Source organism: Cheilinus undulatus, linkage group 10 (genome assembly GCF_018320785.1).
Source record: "Cheilinus undulatus linkage group 10, ASM1832078v1, whole genome shotgun sequence".
NCBI classification, from domain to species: Eukaryota; Metazoa; Chordata; class Actinopteri; order Labriformes; family Labridae; genus Cheilinus; species Cheilinus undulatus.
The window spans coordinates 41,430,705-41,449,481 of NC_054874.1; the positions used below are offsets into that span (position 1 = coordinate 41,430,705).

Sequence of the window (18,777 nt, forward strand, 5' to 3'; positions counted from 1 at the left end):
AAGGTATCTGAAGAAATAACGTTTGTTCTAGCTATTGTTCTGACATGGAACAGCCTATTTGATGTAATAAAGATGTATATGGAGAGACAGACACTGAACATGTCTCCCTTTTTTAAACAAATATTCCTCCTCTTCCTGCCTCACATTAAAGCCTCCATGTCTCACAAATGATTTCTGGCATGTGGAGATACCATATCTGCCATTGTGCATCGGATTTAGTAAAATACATCTCTTTTGTTTAATTTCTTTCATGCATGTCTTTAATTTTGACTTTATTTTGTCCATGAGGGCCGCTCTTTTACAATCAGAAGAATATATCTGATGATTAGAGACTCATATTTTTGCCTGGAGAAACACGTGGATGTAACATATGGCATTAGAAATTGATGAAATAATATGCTGTTTTTCTATTCAAGATATGTCATCACCCTGCGGCGCTCTGCATCAATTGTGAAAAGGCTGCTGGAGGAGTAAGTGGTATACCACCCTGGATCCTTTTGTATTTGGAAGAGATTAGCAGGATTTGAGCCATGCTTTCAGTTTAGATGGCGTGAGAAATGTGGCTCAAAGGTTCAAGGGAGTGAGGGGGTCTTATGCCGCTGCCCCATCCCTGCTGCCTCTTGGCCGGCTGCTAATCCACCCTGGGCCTGAGGCAATAAAACTCCAATTTCTACTGTACCTGCCAGCTGAGCGCCGTAGTCGTTCGAAACACAGGGAGCATGAAATTCCCGAGGAGCCATTTCAAAGCAGCAGCCCCCTTCATTATGACATCAGAACCTTCTGAAGTCAACAAGCATGACGGCAGACTGGAGCACTGCGTGGGTTCGCAGCCTTGAAGGGGGATCGGTGGCTATTAGGAGCTGTGTGGGTGGATAGCAAACAGAGGGCAAGAGGGGGAGAGAAGGATTACATCTATCACCATGCATATGTGCTCCCATCTAAAAGGCCTGCCTGCCTTTCTCTGCCCCCATTGAGTCCCCCAACTGTTATGATAGCCGAGACAGTAAAAAGGCTTTGGCGGTATCATAAACACAGCATGATGTTGGGTATCAAATACTTAAGAGGCTGTGATGAAGATCTTAGAGACGGCCAGAATGCTGGTAGAAATGTAAACATGGAAATGGTGATAATTACAGCTGGTGTGGCCGTGATCCATTTGTCATCTTTATAAACTACTCCTCAAGCCATAAAGTCAAACTGAAGTGTGAGGCAACGAATAAAGCAATCAAGACCACAATGGAGCCACAGAGGGATGTAAACATTTAATTTATGAAAGTATTAAAGCAACACATGCATTTGCAAATCAATAATAAATACCATGATATGTTTAATTAGACAGCAGTTTGTTCTGATCAAGCAGTCTGATTGGACTAGAGGTGCATTCAGAAAGCATTCAGACCCCCTTTGTTCCTTTACTCCACTGATCCAGGCTTAAAGGCAGAGTGGCTTGACTGAAGCCTCTCCTCAGTGCAAAACACATGAAGGCCCACTTGGAGTTTTCAAAAAAAAGGACCTGAAGGACTCAGACTGGGAAGAACTAGATTCTCTGGTCTGATAAAACCAAGGTTGAACTATTTGGCCTCAATTCTAAACATCATGTCAGGAGGAAACCAGGGACCACTTGTCACCAGCCCATTACCATCCCAGCAGTGAAGCATGGTGGTGGCAGCATCAGGCTGTGGGGGTGTTTTTTGGCAGCAGAGACAAGTGTTGTAGTACTCGATAACAGTCTTAAGACCGGTCTCAAGACCACATTTTGAATGTCTTGGTCTTTTCTCAGATCTGAGAGCATTTTTACTCTGCCTTGTCTTGGTCTCGGACTGGCTGGAGTTGGAATATTCCATCAAGACCAGTTGAGACCAGCACTGATCTGCTATTCTTCGACTTCATAAATGTGATGATAAGAAGCAGCACTTGCAAAAGGAACAAATAGCTACACCAAAAACTCAGGACATCAGTCCATTTTATTTCCAGTCAGAAATACTTCTGAACACTTACTTTAGGCCTCATTCACCTGACAAATCTGGATAAACATCTCATTTTCAGATATTTAAAATAATTCTTGACTTTTCAGTGGCTTTTAGATACGTACAAGGATTTATTTTTACAAGAAGTTATTGGAAAAAATTTGTTAAAATTTGAGATTTTTGCATGTTGTGCTTTAAAAGAGTTGCAGATACCTGTTTTTATCTGTCAAATTTATTGAAAAGAAAACTAAAACTAAAAAGAGAATGCTCTTTAACTGTTCAACCTTATAATTTTTTTTTCTTTAATAGATTTTTATTATGCTCTTGGTCTTGTCTCTGCCTCGGTCTTGACTTGGTCTCAACCCCCAAGAGTCTTGGTCTCAGTGCACTCCGGTCTCAGGCAAGTCTTGGTCATGGATAGTGTGGTCTTGAGTGCAATGCTAGCAGGGACTGGGAGGCCGATCAGGAATGAGGGGAAGCTGAATAGTGCAAATTGAGATATCCTCAATGACTATGTTTACATGGACTTGAGTGTCCCAGTTTCTGTGCCCAGAGAGAGTGATAGTTGGGCAGCTGTGTCTGCAGCAGATCGGTCCATGAACTAACCAAAGTTTAATGTCAAAGTGCATTCATATTTAGATGATGACCAGTTTAATTTGAAACATAAGTGTAGTTATCTGTGGAGAAGGCAAATGAGCGCTCATACCATCTGTTGCTAGGAATTAGAGCTCTGCGCTGAAGATGTAAAGACATCCCTTGGTTGTGCATCCTGCACCAATTGTTAACGCCTCCCAGGCCTGAAATTTAGAAACATTGACTCTTCCGGTGTACTTTTCAAAGTAAAAGCATATTTTTTTCAAGGCCGACTTTGAGCTACCCTCATTTTCACGTGCTTTTATTTTGAAGTTGTTTCCAGGACAGTTGTTTAGGGAAGTAAGTCAACTGCAAGATTGCTTCGCTCTTTCTTGGCGTCTCTGCCAAACTTTCGTAGTGATTAATAATAGTAATAATCGCCTAATACTGTAGTCATAATAATTTAAAATGCAGAGTGATATTAAGCCCATTCATTAGATATCTCTTTCACTCCTTTCCATCCTCTCTGGTGCTTTTCTGCAGTTGCTTTTTCAGCACATGTTCTTAAATAAATGAGGTGGATTTTGTTTTCTCCCATTGTTGGAACGAGGTGGGAACCATTTCTGCAGCATGATGTTGGCATTTAATTGTGTTAAGCCCAAAAAAAATCAACAGTGATCTAATTTTTCTCAGATTTCAAACTCAACTTGTTTTGTGTTTTAAAAATCCCAGATGCCTGTGCAGATATGATTCAGTGATCAGAAACTGGGATAGTAGTTTTACTCATGTATACAGGGATATAATCAGGTTCCTCTGTGCGCATTTAAACACAGTATTCTGAATATGATAAAAACCAGTACCAAATAATCAATAAATCAGTCAATCAATCGTTTATTGTCATTGTCATAATAACTATAACAACGAAATATTGTTCAGAGCATTCATACACTGCATAGCAGGAGATGTAATAAAGTGCAAAAACAGGTGCAATCTCTAAGTCCCTTAAACACCTACTGTGTAAAACTGGCACACTATAGAGTAACTTTGGCACACTATACAGGATATGACTCATAACCCAGTCCATGTAAACACAGTCAAAGATAACCTGTTCCAAAGCACTCAGGACCTGAGACTGGGCTGAAGGTTCACATGGCAATGACCCTAAGGACACAGCCAAGACAAACCAGGAGGGGCTTAGGGAACACTCTGAATAATTTGAAACCTATGGAATATCTCTGGAGATCTGAAAACGGCTATACACAAACGATCCCCATCCAACTTGACTGAGCTTGGGAGAATTTGCAAAGAAGAATGGCAGAAAATCCCCCAATCCAGAGGGGTAAGACTGGTGTCATATTCAAAAAGCCTGAGGCTGTAACTGCTGCCAAAGGTGCTTTAACTAAGCACTGAGTGAAGGGTCTGAATACTTGTGTCAATGTCAACTCTTAGTTTTCCTTTGCCATAACTTTGCAAAAATTTCTAATACATTTTGTCCTCACTTTGTCATTATGGGGATTTAAAGGGGGCATATTTTGCCCTTTTAAGACAAGTTTAGATTGTCTCAGAAGTCCCCAAAACATGCCTGTGCATTTTGATGCTGAAAAACCCTCCAGTATTAGATCTTTGTATGTCTAAAACACCCTCAGTTTCAGCCCTGCTCAGAACGAGCTGTTTCTGTGTCTGTAGCTTTAAATGTTAATGAGCGATCTGACTTCACCCCTGACCACGCCCCTCTCAGGAAATGGATGTGGCTTAATGCAGTGGTTCTCAACCTTTTCAGCCTGCGACCCTTAAAATAAAGGTGCCAGAGACCGGAGACCCCCGTTGTACCTGAAGCTGGCTGACCACAGCCAGGCACATTCAAGAACAGTCGTGTGCAGACAAGGCCACCCATTAGGGGGATAAATGGGAGAGCTTTCTGGGGCTAAGACAAACTGGGGGCCTGCTAAATCATGGTCCATTGTAAATTTTAGCTGTGGTATTTTATATTTAACCTGTTTTATATCATTTGTGTAGTGATAGGCACTCTTAAAAATGTAAATCCTTTTGTTAAAAACAGAATTGAAATACATTAGATATAGCTAAAATGGGTTAATAATGGCAAAAAAAAAAAAAAAAAAACAGGTGGGAAAGGTGGAGAAATTGGATTTTAAAAGTAGCAGAAATGGGTTAGAAGTGCCAAAAATGACATCAAAGTGGTGAAAAAAAAAACAAAAATGGCAAAAATTTGGGTCAAAGTGGCAAAAAAGGGGCATATTAGGTGGTAAAATGGGATTAAAATGTCACTGAAATAGTGAAAGTGGCAAAAATTTGGTGAAATTGGATGAAAAATGTATATAAAGCCTTTTTGCATAGCATGTCCCCTTTACAAAGAATCACAAGTTAAAATTTCCCTATTAGCTGAAATATATATAAACCTCTGCTAGATAATTGAGTTCTTTCTGTAACTTATTCAAAGTGTAAGTTTGCTCTCTCTGTGATTTTAGATAAGTACGCACAGTGAGTTTGCTAGAAGGTGTTGAAAAAGGCAGGCTCTATGCATGGCAACCATTACAGTCGAGTCTGATGAGATGGCTCATTAGAAATGAACATTTCTTCCTTTGTAAGTGTTCATTGGTGGGAGTAATTAATCATTTGAGCAATTATTAATCCAGTGGGTTTCCTGGTAATGTTTCACAGAGAAGATTATCGGACACGTGGGACTGTGTTGGCTCGTTCACAGCTGTGAGTATAGTGTTAAAATTGTGCGTGAGAATCAAGTTTTGGTTTTTATAAAGAATAAAGCAGTGATGTATGACTGTACAGTGGAATGACTTCCAAATATTAAAACGCTAAGCTACATCAGTTTGTTTTGTGTATGAGGTCTGGACTGGAGTAATGTTTTTGTCAGTGGACTTTTGAACAAAAATGGAACATAATGTTAGGTTCAGAGGAATGTGTTTCTTGACAAATACAATAATTTATTAGAGCTCTCATCAAAGCTGAACAATCCATTTCTTCTGTGAGCCGGCCTGAGTGGACACACATGTTAATAATCCAAACTGTTTCCACAATTGTTTAAAAGGAAATATTGGAGACATTTAAAACCAGCATCTACTCCGGGGTGGAATGTGCTTTAATTGCCGTCCTTGGCAAAGGAAACAAGCCTGAGTATTTGATCTTGCCCAGTGTTGGCACCGTTTTAGGGAACACGCCTCCATTTCAAACATGGCCAGTCACTCTCTTCCTGCCAAATCAATGAAAGACAATAATTGTTGATGATAACAATGACTGAGCACGCTCGGTGCATGGTCCAATCTGGCCAAATTCTGATCATTTCTGTGGCGTCCAGAACAACACGTAGCCCACATTAAGGAGCAGAATGAAATTCCTTATGATGGATGACTTTAGGAGGCCTCTGGATGGAACCCGCCATCCAGGGCTGGGATCTGATCCCAAATCTCTGCATAATGCCTTCAGCTGGCTTGTCAGTCACCTGAGCCCACTCGGCATTTTAATCGAACCGCCAGTAATGAGTCGGTCAAACATGAGCTGACAAATTGATTTGGATTCTCATCTGATGAGTCCTTCCATGAAACAGTCCCTCTGTTCATTGGGCCAAATGTTGTCACGGAACAAGATGAAATGAAGAAATGCAATAAGCAGAGATGCAATAAAGCTCCAGACAAGCTTTGATCAATAGAGAACGCACAGAAAAATGAATGTGAGCTGTCTGATTTAAAGGGACAGATGATTCGATTTAGCTGCAGTCTTTCAGAAAAAGAAGATATTGTAGTTTACTTTTCCAAGAAGAAATCACTGCAGGTGCCTTATCTCTCAAACTAATACTCGTACTTACACGTCTTACACTGATACAATACTTACACGTCTGTAATCTGGCCTCATGCAAGGGAAGGGGGTCTGGGTACAGATCATTTTTGTCTCTATTTGGTCCACGTATGAACTATTTTCAACACTTTGAAGAAGACTGATCATTTTCACTCTTAATCTCTTCAAAGAGAAGCTTTGAACAGTGATGTAACATTACTTGGGTAGGAAACAAGAAAACCGAATATGTGTCTGAATGCTAACTCTACAGTTAGAACAACCTTAACTGTGTTTCAGAGGTGACTACAATGTAGAAAATGTCAAATTAGCTGTACCTCTGACTCTATTCAGTTCGTACCAGGGTTGAACAATATATTGTCGGTGCTGTGACAATTCTGATGTGACTATTGCGACTATTACAGCATCATGACGACATATGAGATAGTGATTGGAATTTCGCCTCTTTTCAGTGATCCGGATCATTTGGCTCAGCTCAACAAGAAGAACTCTTCTCTTTTGGCTCTTTACTCAGGTAACAGTTTGGCTTCATTTGTTCTGCCAAATTTAGGAATGTCATGATATACACTGCGTTCCAAATTATCGTTCCACATTATTAAGCAGGCCACAGGTTTCAAGCAATATGGGAAAGAAAAAGGATCTCTGCTGCTGAAAAGCCTTAAATAGTGTAATGTCTTGGACAAGGTATGAAAACATTAGATATTTCAGGAAAACTTAAGCGTGAACATCATACTGTGAAGAAATTTGTGGCGGATTCAGAGCACAGACGGGTTCATGCAGATAAAGGCATAATGAGGAAGATTTCTGCCAGACAAATTCATCAGATTAAGAGAGCAGCTGCTAAAATGCCATTGCAAAGCAGCAAGCAGGTAATATAATTTGAAATGCGGTGTATGATCCATTTTTGTGCTTGTATTTTACCCCAGTTATGCTTTTTTTTAATTGAAAAAATGTCAGAATTTTTCTCTTTTTTTTTTTTTCTTATACTGTCTCCCTAAAACACCTTGCGGGACAGATAAAATCTGCTCACTGGCTTCATGATACAAAACATTATTAAACCATCAAGCCTTTTTCCGTAATGTGTGGTGTGCCTGTGGTAGAGTAGTGTGGAGAAAAGATCATCCCTACTAATTAATCATATAACACACACAACATACATAGAAATAATCATAGTGATAGTAATAATGATATAAAATGGCTCTCAAACAGGATGCAGATCTTATTCACTTAAAAGAGTCGGCTTTAAACAGGCTTGTTCATGAACAACCCGTCACTAATGTGGTATTAGTCAGGTGGCCTGAATCACATTATTCTGCCACTTCTATGCTTTTGGATTTTAGTTAAAACCATGAGTTTTCCTGTTGCCGTCAGTATTAATTTTGTTGACAAAAACTATGACTAAAATGTTTGTCAGCCTTTTTTCCATGAGAAATACTAGATTAAGACTAGCCAAAGATAGATCTGTGATGTCTAAAACTGACAAAAAGTAAGTTTAGTTTTCATCAAGATGACAAAAACTAGACTAAAATGTAATGTAGTTTTCATCTGACGTTAAAAATCCATATCTCTCTGCTGTGGGTAAATCTGTAAAAAAACAATGCAACTCTATCTCTTCTGCTGTAGATAGCAGGGACCCCAGGTTTGGCAGGTTGAATAGAGCACACTACAATGATTTGGTACCAGATTTAGGCAAGACAATAAATGCTTGGACTAAAAGTAAGACTAAAATGTGAGGACTTTTTATGGATTAAAACTAGAGTTGGACTTTTCCAAATCTAAAAAGAGGTAGACATGACTAAAATGTTTCTAACACTAAAATACATTTAATCAAAATCACTGAGATTAAAAATAGCTGTCAAAATTAACACTGGTTTCTGCACATAGGTTCTCACACCTAGCAGCAGAGATACCCAGATGGGGGGCAAGAAATGGTTTCTGCATAAAGAAACACAACCAAAAGGCGATGTTTTGTGTTTGGCTCAGTACATTACTGCCATGTTTTCGCACATTAAACTTCGTCACCTCTCAAAGCACATGGATTTGCCAGACTCCATCTCTGTCATCAGGCAAATCCACCTTGAAAAGCTCCAATCTACACTGTTTGTGTCAACCCGAAACCAATCAGTGTCATTTCACGAGAACAAGGTAGCTATTGCAGGTTCAGTTGTACTCGAAGCCATTTGCAATGGCTGCTAGGCTCTCAGATGGGAACTAGCTACTCTGGTCCACATTAAAGAGCCATTTTGTAGCGCAGGCTATTTTGTTAGCGGTACATTGTTTCTCCATCCCTTATCGCTCAAGGTTTATTTAGATGATAGTTCATCGCTGTTTCAGTGAAAAGCATTGTTTTTATGCTAAAGAGGCTTGGCTCGGTGCATACTTTTCAAGACTTTGTCCCCCTTCATCTGACTAAATATTGCAAGACACTAGAAGGTCTGCAGGACTGAGTATTAGTGATGTTGATCGCCTCAACACCAGACAAATAGTTTAAATGTAAGTAGAGATTTTCTGATGATAACTACAGCATACAGGTCCATTTAGAGCTGTAAAGTGCTAACTATACTTAATTCCCATTCATTTCTAATGGCTGTCCCCCACCCCCTGCCCTGTCATCAGAATCACTGAAATCATCACATGAGAAAACACTTTAACCTGTTTTTTTTTTTTTTTTTTTTTTTAATAAGAAAGAATCAGAAAACACTTTTACACTAATGCTCACAAACACTGAGGGCATTCTTATGGATGACTGAAAATAACTTTAATATAAGTGTGGAAAGAAAAGACTTTGAACAACATCTTTTATGAATTATCCACACATTCTCAAGTACAAACAACACTTTAAAAAAGGAAGTTGTTTCCAATAGTTTTTGGCAGATTATGTTTCCTTTTTCCCCTTGGTTTGTTTCTCTAATGTTAAAGATATGCACAGTGGCATTCAGTGATAAGTGAATAGAACATTTACAGTAATCATGAGAAATGGAGCTCCTTAAAGCCCTCCAAAGACTATTAGTTTCTCTTTTCCTTTACTGTTTTTTTCATGACAACGTCCGGCCAAGTCTTCCAGTGATTTTAAAAAATTGCATAGAGCGTATCAGGCTCCCAAACTGTATTCCAGAGTCTGGGGAGCCAGCGAGCGCAGCGAAAGGATTCACTTGGGAGGCATTTTCCTGTCACTTACACACAGACTCTTTATCAAATTGTGTCCGACAAACACATCTCACATTCTGTTGCTCCGTGCTCTGCAGGCTCCCGGAGGAAATGTCTTGATGTCCTATCTGCCTGCCTGAATGATGATATCTAAATCTCAGAGCAGCTGCTGTGCCAAAAACAATGAAGAGAGTCAGGAGGAAGAGGATCAGGAGGCAGTCAGAGACATGGCGGGACACTCAGGAGACTTTCATAAGACCAATTCAAAGAAGGGGGCAGATGGGAGAACTGGACAGAATTAAAAATGCTTACTGCACTTTAGCTTGAGTGAAGTTCAGCAGGGGGAAGTGAAATTTGTCTGGCCAGAGGACAGGTTATGAGAGCAGGGCGTAGCAAATGTTGAGACAGCCAAAGAAAAACTTTTTTAATGCCTTAAGTTTGATTATTATGGCTGCTCATTTTGCAGAGTTTGCTCATCCATTCTACATGTGTTTTGTGGACTTGGAGAAGGCTTACGATTGTGACCTTTGGGGGTCATGTGGGGGGCTACTGTGGGAATATGGGGTTCCAGGACCGCTGCAGGGAGCCATCAGGACTCTGTATAGCCAAAGTGAGAGTTCACATTCTCTGCACAAAGTCAGACATGTTGCGTGTTGGTCTCAGCTAGTGCTGATCCTTGTCACCAATTCTGTTTTTGTGTTTCATGGCAGGATCCTAAGGTGCAGTAGGGCTGAGAAGGGTATCCGGTTTGGCAACCTCAGAAATGTATCTTTAATGTTTGCAGATGATGTTCTGTTGGCTTCCTCATCTGGGGACCTGCAACAGACACTGGGGCTGTTATGAAAAAAGCACCTCCAAGTCCAAGCCCATGGTTCTCTGCTGGAAAATGGTGGATTGCTTGGGAGTGAGTCTTTGCCCTTAGGGAAGGAGTTCAAGTATCTCATGGTCTTGTTACTGAGTGAGGTAGATTGGACTGTGAGATTGACAGGCAGCATCAGCAGTGCTGCAGGGAGCTGAGCTGGGAGGCAAAGCTCTCAATTTACCAGTCAACCTATGTTCCAACCCTAACCTATGGTCATTAACTATGTGTAATAACCAAAACAATTAGACTGTGGATACAACCAGTCAAAATGAAATCCCTTAGGAGGGTTTCTAGGCTCAGCCCTAGAGATAAGGTGAGGATCTCGGACATCTGGAGGGCTCTTGAAGTAGAGCCACTGCTCCCTTGCAATCAAAGGAGCCAGTTGAAATGGTTTGGGAATCTGATCAGGATGCCTCCTGGTCGTCTCCCTGTAGAGGTCTTCTGGGCATGTCCAACTCAGAGGAGACCCCAGGGCACACCCAGAACTTGCTGGACGGATTATGTATCCCATCTGGCCTGGGAGCACCTTGGAATTCCTCAGGAGGAACTGGAAAATGTTGCTAGGGAGAGGGATGTCTGGGTTGATCTGCTTCGCCTGCTGCCACTGCAACCTGGTGTCTTAATGTCTTGATGTGTTCTTGGATCTTCATAATGTGTCTCCTCGGTTATTATGATGTTGGTGTTACATTGTTGGCTGAACTTTTCACATGTTCTTCTGTTGGTGTTTTGTCTTTCTTCTTGTGTTTTTACATGTTATGATGCACTGTCTTATGTGTGATTTTGTTTATGTCAAAACACTTTGTAAACTGCTTAACAAATAAAGTTTGTTCATGTTATTGTCTTGCTTGTGAATGCAATATGTCCAGATTGCTTTGAGGGATTTTTCTAAACATTGCATAAAATGTCCACTCTGTCATCAGAAAAAGCTCAATACATTTTGGTTCAGCAAGGTCAAGGTGAAGAATAATCCCAGTCCTTTTTTCTGGATAATTGGCAATTGTATAACTCATGGGGGCAAATAGCCATTAGGTAGTATGCTTTCATACTATCTCTTCAATAAAGGAAGAGGCTTTGGATTGTTTTCACAAATGATGGCCATCAAGCCCTCAAGGCTGATGAGGAAAAGGACCATCCAGATTCAGTTCAAATGCCAGCATCTACGATGGTGTGGGGTGTATTAGTGCCCACAGCCTGGGTCACTTGCACATCTGTGAAGGCACCATTAATACTGAGAGGTACATACAGGTATTGAAGCAACATATGCTTCCATCCAGATGACGTCTTTTTGTGGAATGCCCCTTCTTGTTTCTGTAAGACCATGCAAAGCCACATTCTGCACAAGTTACAACAGCATGGTTTCACAATAAAATAGTGCAGGCAGTAGACTTTCCTGCAATGTATGGTTCATCTTCAGTCAGCACAAAACGCAGCAGCAAGGTTATTAACACACATTAGTTGCCATTTCCATATCAATCCAGATCTTGCATCTCTTCATTGGCTTCCAGGTACTTTTCAGATCAGTTTCAAAATTTTATTAATTACATACAAGGCCCTGCATGGGCTAGCTCCTACATATGTAAATGAACTGCTGAGCCTCTATTCTAGGAGTCACCATCTTTGATCATCTGATCAGGATCTTCTAAAAGTCCCATGTTCAAATTTTAAATCCAGGGGTGATCGTGCATTTGCAGTGGCAGCCACTAAACTTTTAAAAAGTGCTATATAAATAAAGTTAACATTATTATTATATTTATGATTATTATTATTATTATGTGCACACTACAACAACAGAAATCCTGCACTTTTGAGTGAAATAAAATGCACATCAAACAAGACTGGGGAAGACTGAGTAGACACTCAGTTGCTTACAGGGTTTTGTTGGAAGAAAAGGTAAAACAACAGTGTTGCACAAGCTCCTGTCCCAACTTTTTTGGAATATGTTGCAGGCATCCTATTTAAAATATTTTTTCCTCAAAGCAACACATTTAAGCGGTTTAAGTGTCATCTTTTAAGCTGAAATTCAGCTGTATTTAGTTTAATTTACAAGTATGTTTTCATTACTGTATTTGCCGTTTATTCACACTTTAGATGATGTTCCATTTTTTCCAGAACTGATGTTTGTATGTTCTATGCTCTGCAATGTAAACATATAACAACAGTGACTTTTAGGCTTCACTCTTTAGTGTGAAGTTGAAAGACATTTCTCCAGCTCCCCCTGCTGAGAAGGTGAGGTGAAAAGTTTCTGAGCACCATCAGGAAGCTAATTAACAAGGCGGGTGTGAAGAAACTCCTGCTCTTGGTTGTTTTTACCCCCTGATGGGAAACACCCTCTCAGTCAATCTCTTAGCCCAGAGTGTGCCTTTTACTTACAAAGAGGAAGTTGGATGTGTTTTCCTTTACACCCCTGCCTCCACTCTCCTCAAACTCACTCCACTGCACACACACTGAGGAACACACACATCTGTATGTAGACACACTCACACCTACCCTTCTGCATACATGCTGCCAAGTCTCTCGTAGAAAGAGAGGATAGATCCACACATCAGCAGATCTTTAATTCATTATGATAATGTGTACATGCTATCACAGTGCTACACTGTAAGGCATTTCATAGCAGTCAGCATCGTTAAAAAAGTTTAACTTCATAAACATATGGCGACCTCTATGTTTAGTACTTAACAAAAAATAAAATAAAGACGTGTACAGAGGGTACGCACATGACAACAGTCGATGCAACTTTCATACTGGTGACAGAAATCAGTTGGTGTTAGCAGCAAACAGCTTTATTTCAGCTGAAAAATGCTGTACATATTTTTAACTAGATCAAAAGTGCAATTTCAGCTGAAATTGCGTGGGGATGCTGAGAGCTGAACTGTGGAAGAACTGCTGAAAATAGCTAAAAGCACAAAATAGCTTAAAATAGTATAAAGTGGCTTAAAAGTAGCTGAAAATTGCATTTATTAGCTCAAAAAAGGTTCAAATTGCTGAAAGTAGCCTTAAAAAGCTGAAAATAGCCTAAAAATAGCTGAAAGTAGCCTTGAAATAGCTGAAAATAGCATAAGATTAGCTTATTTTGGCCTAAAAGTAGCTGAAAATTGCATTCAATGGCTGAAAAAGCATAGAAACAGCTGAAAATAACATGAAAATAGCTAAATATGAAAATAGCGAAATATAAAGTCATAGCAATAATAACAATAAACAAAATGTCCAATGCAAATATCAATAGTGTGGATGCCCAGCATCCCCACTAATAACTACACCTTCTTTACCATCAAGTACAGATCCTCAGATGATGAAAAACATTTATGGAAATATTTTGAGCTGCACAGGTGTGTTAATAAAGCCACAAAATGCAGCTGGGCTGTTAGATACCACAAGCATTCAGTTTAATGATGAATATACTCTGAACCGCCCTCCACACTCACCTTACAGGAAAAGGAAGACCTTAAATTTTAGCAGATCAACAGAACAGAAAAATAATATCTAAGGTGACATAAGGCACTAGAGGTGGAAAAGTACACAACTATCTGGTATATACCTTCTGGTATATAAATCTACCCAAGTAAAAGTAAAAAATATTTTATTTAAAGGTCACATATTATGCAAAAATCACTTTTTCAGGCTTTTCTAACAAAAATATGTGCCCCTGGCCTGTCTGTGATCCCCCCAAAAATCAGAAAAAAAAAAATGGCCCAATGGCATGATGGGAAGTTCCACCCACAAATCCTCCCAGATTTGAAATCACAGTGATTCACACAGAGTTGAACTAACACTGGGAGATCAACACTGTCAAATAACTGAACACTGAGGACCAGTTCCATCAGAATGGAATTAAATTTACACTCGAGTTCAAATCAATTCTGAAATGTTTTACCCTGATACATCAACATAGCAATTGTTGCTTTGTTCAACAGCTGTTTTGTAATGGGATGTGAAATCATTCTCTGTCTATGTGCTACTGTGTGGTCAACAGAGGTGAAAAAAGCACAAGAGGAAAGTACTAAAGTAAAAGTAAAGTTTCTCTGGTTAAAATTTAATGCGTCACAGACAATGCAAAAGCACACTTCGCACTACCATAACTACATGACTGTGTGTGTTATCAGAAAAATTCAGTTTCTGAAAGCTGAGAAATTTTACCTCACAGCCAACATGTGGTTTTCACTGTACTTCCCCTTTTCTCTCTAAAAATCTAGCATAAAGTTCTCCCCTTTTATGTATTTCTTCATTTTCAATTGTTAAAACACTCAACATGTGGAAAAATGGGCCAAAGCACTAACCCACAGGACATTTTCTGGGCCTTTTGTGGTCAAAACAAGAAAAAGAGTTAAAAAACTCAGGAATTATAGGGTTAGCTGCTGGTGTCCGTTTACAGATGCTCCATTGAAAGTGTACTGGCATACTGCATCCCAGTGTGGTTTTCCAGCTGCACTGCTCAGGAGAAGACAGCTCTCCAGGGGGTCATCAACACAGCACAGAAAATCACAGACTGTGCTCTCCTCTCCTTAGAGGAGCTGTTCAGGTCCCGCTGCCACAGGAAGGCCCTGGGCATCCTGAAGGACTCATCCCACCCAGCACATCACCTGTTCCAGCTGCTACCCTCTAGGAGATGGTTCAGGACAATAAGAAGCAAAACTAACAGACTGAAAAACAGAACCTATCCCAGAGTAGTTTCAGTATTAAATGAGAAACTTCTCGAGCACTGAATGGAACTGCAAAAAAAAAAAAAAAAAATGTCGTATGTTGTACGATGATAATAAAATGATTCTGATTCTGATTCTGGTTAAGAGGAGTAAAAGTATTGATGTCAAAACATACTCATAAAAGAACTAGTACCCAAAAAAATACTCAACTACAGTAATCTGAGCAAATGTAATTACTTACTTTCCACAGCTGTAACTTAAAGCAGTTAATGACAATAGATTATTGTTTTACATATAATCCCCCAATGCCCAACTTAAGGGGAAAACCAAGTCCATCGATTTTAACCACAGATTGAATAGAGTAACCTTTGTGAATTGACCTGATTTCTAATGTGTTAAATATTGACTTTATTTCTGTGAATGCTTAATAAAGTATCTTAAATGCAGGCTGTCCAACGCTGTAACAGTTTAGACAATATGATATGAGAGAAGAGAGTTGTACTGTGCGAATTTGTCACATTAAAGATAAAATGAAGAGTTAACGAGTGTTAAAATTGAACTAGATTGAGTAAGACAGCCAGGGTACTTGATCTCTTTTTAAAATACACTGGTTTATTTGTGATCAGAATAAAGAACCACAGGATGATCTATTTCTATTAGGGATTTGCTATCAGCTCTATATAAACCGTGAAGAAAGAAGCAAACTACTTACTGATAATACTGACAAATTGTATTAGGAGTCAAATTATATTAGAATTACACAAAAATTACCCATCCATCCATCCATCCTTTTTACACTTATTCTGGTTCGAGTCACTTCAGGCAGAAAAGGTCACTTATTAGACAAACTCTGATCTGTATTGGTAATCGGCTATGATATTATCTCAAAATTCTTTATCACTAGATGGTGTGTAGATTATTTTCTGAGGATAATACAAACATGTAGTGAACTGGATCAGCAAGAAGGAATGACACAGCGCTGGGAAAAAAGATCCAGATTAATCCCTCATCATTGCTTTATCCATAAAAATGTCAAAAAAAGGAAATCCAACATGACTTTTCTTTTCTTTGCAGGTATGAATGTAGTTACTGATGCTTCTACAGTATTATTCCACAAGCTTTGTTGCATCTCATTCCCTGTATCCCAACATCAGTTACTGTTTTATCAAGGTTAACCTTCGGGCTGTCAACAAGGATTTTATTGACTGTCAGACTTTAAAGGGCAGCAGGGTGGCGCAGCGAGTCAGCAAACAGTCTCTCAAACAGACTCAGTTCAAGGCTCCATGACAGCAGGTGTCCTTCAGCTCGACTGTGAACCTGCAGCAGATATTTTATAGCCGTTCTGTTTCTTTCTGACCTCTGATTCAACTGGAGGTGAGGTGGAAAAAAAAAAAGGTAGACCTTCATGATTTCAGGAAACACAAGGTTTTTATGAGAAGACTTTACATTTGCAGCCTTTACGTTTCAAAGTTGACCTAATAAAGTCATGTATACTTGTTGAATGTTTATTATAAATGATGGATAAGACCTAATCACTGACTCCCCCTCCTGCATTCTCTGTTCATTTTTAATGGGAAATTTGAGACAGTACTGAGTAGAGAGCTTAGTCTGTCACATCACATGACGCGCTGCAACTAATGCAGCCAACAAATGGGCATATCATGGATCCCAGTTTCGTGAACGATCTGTCCTCAGAAACAGGTGGTGGCCGCTGTAAGACCAGATGTCCCAGTGCAGCCGTGGTAAAACTGGGTCTGTCGCAATACAGTGGTGAACAATGCGTGACGGTGGTCCGGCTTGTGTTCAAACCCCGGGAGGGCCAGCAATGGGGTGAAGTCTGGCATGGGGGGAAGAATGGGGTTTGGTGACTCTCCCAGACTGCCCCAGTTGTGCCAAGAAGTCCCCCGGGGTAAATAAAGAACACAAGCAACCCCACCATTGAAAACCATCCCTGCACTGATGTGAGGAAGTGGATGCTTTTCAACAATGAGGAAGTCATCTCAAACATCCCCCCGAGCTGCCTTTCCCCTCGAAATATAACACTTCATATCCTTCGGATCCTTTGTTCAGACAGCTCTGCTTGTTAATGCCATGCTACAAAACCTGCTAAGGCCATTTGCTCGCACTGTATAAATAGACAGCGAGCATTAACAGTGCGATTGGAAGTAAAGATGTGGACCGCGGCCAATCTCTACTCAAAGCTGTCACCATGTGGCTGTGGATCAAACCATAACTGAGCCATGCTGTTACTAAATTAGCCTTAACTCTTTGTCCCATGGACAACATGGTTTGTTTTCGTACCAGAGCTGCAGGTGAACATTTTTTGCTCCTGTTCCTGAACTGTGGCGACAAAATCTAACTTTACAGTTCCTATAAAAAAAAGCATTCATCCCTTGGATGTTACCCTTTTTTGATTTTATAAATCAATCATGGTCAATATAACTTGGCTTTTTTGACAAGAAAAAATTTCTTAAGTGTCAAAGTGAAAACAGATTTCTACAAAGTTGTAATATTTTCACAAAAACATGTAAGGTAAAATAAGTGACTGCATAATTATCCACCCCCTTCAGGTCAGTAGATGCACCTTTGGCTGCAATCACAGCACTGAGTCTGTGTGGATAGGTCTCACTCAGGCTTGCTTATCTGGACGCTGCAGTTTTACTCCATTCTTCTTTGCAAAATTGCTCAAGCTCTTTCTGGTTGCACGAAGATCATTCGTGTACAGCCTTTTTCATGTCCAGCCGTCTTTAAACTATTTCTTTGTCGCTTCGTTGTATGCTTTGAGTCATTGTGAATGAATCTTCTCCCAAGCTGTTGTTTTCTTGCAGACTGAATAAGATTGTCCTCCAGGATTTTCTGACATTTTGCTGCATTCATTTTACCCTCCACCTTTACAAGCCCTCCACGACCGGCTGCTGAGAAGCATCCCCACAGCATGATGCTGCCACCACCATACTTCACAGTGAGGATGGTGTGTTTGTGGTGATTTGCAGTGTTTGGTGTCTGCCAAACATAGTGAATCTCTCCCATCTCAGGTGGTGAAGCTTGTAACTCCTTCAGAGTAGTCATAGGTGTCTTGGTGGCCTCTCTCACTAGTCTCCTTCTTGCACGGTTACTTAGTTTGTGAGGACGGTCTGATCTAGGCAGATTTACACATGTGCCATATTATTCATTCCATTTCTTGATGATGGATTAAACTGAACTCTATAGGATATTAAGTGCCTTGGATTTTTTTTGTATCCATCCCCTGACTTACAATTTTCAATAACATTTTTTCTGAGTTGCTTGGAGTGTCCTTTTGTCTTCATGGTGCAATGGTAGCCAGGAACACTGATTAACCAGTGACCAGACCTCCCAGACACAGGTGTCTTTATACTACAGTCAGTGAAGACACATTCACTGCACTCAGGTGATCCACGTTTCACTAATTGTGAGACTACTATCAGCAATTAGCTGGACCTCTGTTCGATTAAGTCGGTCATTTTAAAGGGGGGAATAATTATGCAGTCACTTTTTTAAAGTACATATTTTTTTCTATTAACATTACTGTGTAGAAATCTGTTTTCACTTTGACATTAAAGAAGGTTCCCTCTGGTTTCTTCAAAAAACATAATTGTAGGGTTAATTGGTGTCTCTAAATTGACCGTAGGTGTGAGTCGGTGCGTGACCAGTTCAAGATGACAGCCCCCATGACCTTGAATGGGATAGGGAGTACAGATAACAGTTGAATGGATGAATAGAATTGGTATTAATCCTGAAAGCC

The 18,777-nt window shown here is 40.0% G+C and overlaps 1 long non-coding RNA gene across 2 annotated transcripts in view; it reads left to right on the forward strand.

The window, feature by feature from the left end:
• LOC121516508 overlaps window positions 1–10,839 on the forward strand; it is a 75,686-nt gene extending 64,847 nt beyond the window's left edge. The window contains exons 3-5 of one of the 2 annotated variants that reach the window (XR_005992483.1): window positions 6,818–6,879; window positions 9,611–10,122; window positions 10,223–10,839. This is a non-coding gene — a long non-coding RNA (uncharacterized LOC121516508). Of the gene's footprint in view, window positions 1–6,817; window positions 6,880–9,610 lie in introns of both variants that reach the window. The other variant, XR_005992482.1, reaches the window with a different exon arrangement.
• The last annotated feature ends 7,938 nt before the right edge of the window (window positions 10,840–18,777 follow it).